The sequence below is a fragment of the Vicia villosa genome, unplaced genomic scaffold, assembly GCF_029867415.1.
Source record: "Vicia villosa cultivar HV-30 ecotype Madison, WI unplaced genomic scaffold, Vvil1.0 ctg.004583F_1_1, whole genome shotgun sequence".
Taxonomy (NCBI): Eukaryota; Viridiplantae; Streptophyta; class Magnoliopsida; order Fabales; family Fabaceae; genus Vicia; species Vicia villosa.
In genome coordinates, this window is record NW_026706468.1 from 119,985 (window position 1) to 123,687 (window position 3,703).

At 29.5% G+C, this 3,703-nt stretch overlaps 1 long non-coding RNA gene across 1 annotated transcript; it reads right to left on the reverse strand.

Moving 5' to 3' along the window:
* Positions 1–2,371: 2,371 nt before the first annotated feature.
* Positions 2,372–3,065, reverse strand: LOC131642169 (uncharacterized). The gene is made up of 2 exons (XR_009295804.1): positions 2,932–3,065; positions 2,372–2,697 (listed from the first exon to the last, which is right to left on the reverse strand). It is a non-coding gene; the product is annotated as an uncharacterized LOC131642169 (long non-coding RNA).
* Between the last annotated feature and the right edge of the window lie 638 nt (positions 3,066–3,703).

Here is a 3,703-nt window from a genome sequence, read left to right on the forward strand (position 1 = left end):
CATAACAAATGGTTCTTTCATATAAGTTGACTTTCAAAGATCAATCTGTGGGAATCCTAATTCACCGGTTTCTACACAAGTGTTATTGTCAATAAATACAAATGTGAATCCGTGTGAATCCTAAGTCATGAAATTTATATTATGCTATGTCAATATCAATTTTTCACTCATACGAGGGCATTTTTTGTTGATAAGACTTTTGTGAACGGACAAGTTAGATTGAACTATATCAATGTTATTCAATATATACAAATGTGCTTGAAGAACTACATCTTGGTCCAATGTATTAACATTCAAACCTTGAGCACTTATATCTCCATATCTTCCATCATGACGAGACTCAGGAATTCCTATAGATTTTTCTTTCGATAAATAGTTTGTACGAAACTCAACAGCTTCTTCTGTGATGTACTATAAAACAATTGAATCATCCGAATGGTGATGATTCTTTGCATACCTTTTAAATATCTCCATGCACCGCTCTATCCGATGACCATAAAATATAATCTCTCTAACTATAGAAGCCTCGTGTTCCAACTCATCTAAATTTGTAGGATCCATGACATTAATACATATAGAATTGAAGACTAAGCACAATTTAGTTATAGTTACCCTTACATTTTTTTGGTAAAATGCAAGGGATAGCCACTAGTAGAATTTTTTTATCAAGACATGACAATCATGAGATTATAAGCCAACTAATTTGAGATCTTTCATTGACACAGGATTCTTCACATTTGATAAGTAATTTTAAGGATCTTTGATACCCTATAAATAATCAAAAATATATATCTTTTTTAGATAGAGTGTGACATGTTGGGGGGAAATATGTTATATTTCATATGTATTTTAGGGTTAACTCTTGTCGTATATCCATCACCGCCATATCTAGACGGAATTTATCACTATCTTTTGTCTTTCCATTTATTCCAGGAAGTGTTCCAATGAAACTATCACATACATTTTTCTCCATATATATGCATCACATCAAGATAATGTCTTATATCGAGACTATACCAAAATGAGAGTTCAAAGAACACAGGCGTCTTTTTCCAAATATTTTTCCACTTGCCCAATTGTTTCTTTCCTAGGACAACATTAATATGTTGTTCTTTTATAAATTATTTCCCAGTTAAGGGCTTTGAAATTTTCGATGCCCAAGGTAAACAATCTTTTTTCCTTTTTTTAATTAGTGGGAGCATGTAGAATCTTCACATGTAGGACAAACTTTATGTCCCTTGATGGTGTACCCAGACAAATTATCGTATGCATGAAATTCATTGATTGTGAAAAATAAGATGACACACATCTTAAAGTTATCACATGTATACACATCATCAAAATCAACAACTTCCTCCCACAAAACTCTTAAATATTCAATCAATGGCATTTCATAAAGATCAATGTCGTTCCCTGGTTGTTTTAGACCTTATGTCATCATTGATAACATCATACATTTGCGCTTCATGCACAATCATAGAGATAGATTTTAAATTATGAGAAGAACAAGTTATGAAGTATGGTTATTACTCAAATTACCAAAAATGTCTATTATGTCGGTGGCAAGTCCAAGTGTAAGATTCCTTAGTTCAAGGGAAAAATATGGAATCAACGAATTGATTTTCTTCAATTACAATTAATTAACTACATGATGAATCATTTCCATTACACACTCTTCCAACTACATTCCATCTAGTATTCTTTGTGTCATTTATATTAGCAAATAACATATTGAACATTTGAATTATCAGTAGGTACCACATCACCTTGGAAGGAATACCCTTTCTAGTTACACCATCATCATCTTCAACACCATTGGCCTTTTACTTATAGCATGACAACCCACACCTCGATCACTCCTTCAAGTTTTCATACTATTTCCTATATAATATGCAATCATTATGACATGCATGTAATTTGTCATAGTCCAAACTCATTAGACACAATATCTTGTTGGCCTCATAACTACGATTCGGGCAACGTGATACCCTCTAGAAGCATTCCTTGCATCAATTCAAACAATTCAGTAGAACTTATATTCGTCCACCCACCTCTTGTCTTAAAATTAAATAGTCTTAGCACAGTTGACATTCTTGTAGCCCGAATATAACGACTTTTCCACGTCTTTTTGAAAAGTATCTTTCACATGGGTTTTCTTAAAAGCATCTACTCCAATATCACAAATCATATCTAGAGTACCATTCATAAAATTATCATCTTCAACTCTATGTAACACATGTATTTTTATTGTCACTTCACCATGCCATACAGATTTCGAGTAATTTTGATCAACTTCATCAACGTGACTTAAATAATATATGTAGTAAAATCTAAGGACAAATGAATCAAAAGGTTGTAAGTGAAAATAATATTTAATCAGGAAAAAGTTCCATCTTATTATAAATCAAACATGGTGTAAAATAAAGTCAACATTTTTATGGATATGACCCCTATCCCGTCGATTTCAACATCATGTTCTTGATTCAATTCCTTAATCTTTTACAACTTTACTTTGTTCATCTTCGCCTTGTGCACCTCCTTCCACACCCTTTTCTATTGAACTTGTTCCATCAGAGCGAACTTCACCATTTTTTACTCCGTTACCAACCTTAGATGTTTTTGGATAGCTACGCGTAAAGGTCCAGGGTTTGTTATAATGGTACAGAATTTCACTTTGGAATTCTTTTGCTGCCTCGACTGCAAATTAATAAAACATACTTATTAAATATCATAAAGATAAACAAAAATTTTGACTCCTAAATATTTACATACTTAATTTAGTTGGTCAATAAGTGCAAAAAAATAACTAGGAAGTGTTTTTCGTTTTTTATATATTGATGAACTATAGTGAAAATTGTCTTAAACATTTTAAGATTCAAATAATTATTTTCACTATGTTAAATGAAGACATGAATTAAAATTTATATATACCTTGTTTCTCATCTTTGAATGACTCAATTGGTACAATAAATATAATAAACATCGCACAAGAAAAAAACACGAAGATTAAAGACTTGATTTTCATTTTTTGATAACAAGGAGTATGTTATAATTAACAATCAGCTGATATATATATATATATATATATATATATATATATATATATATATATATATATATATATATATATATATATATATATATATATATATATATATATATATATATATATAAACATTTGTTTGATTGTGACAATATTAGATCCTCAACACCTCTTGAATCATTGAAGGGTTCAATTGGGAAATGTTTAACAACTCAATAAGAAGCTTTTTTTTATACAATAAAACTAACTAGTGATTAGAATATTCGATAATTTCTTTAAATTAAAGTTTACTTGTAGTTATTTTTCTAAACATAATATTCATTATAGAGAGACACAATTTTCAAACTCTATATTAACATATACATTGTTACTAATTTATAATTTTGAGGAGTGATTTGTTTGAAATCAACATTGATAGAAATAATTACATTATTAAAATTTACTAGTAAAAATTGGAGCTCTTAAATTTATAATATGATGACGATTCTCATTATTATAATTTTTTAGAAATTTTGGGCCGCAAGAAATGATGTTCAGTTTCAAAATAGTAAAATTGACTTTAATAGAGATAATCTTCATGTTAAACAATAGGTTTATATGGAATCTATTTCCTTTAAAGGGGCACATAAATTCTTCAATTCATGAGTTTACAATAATCAA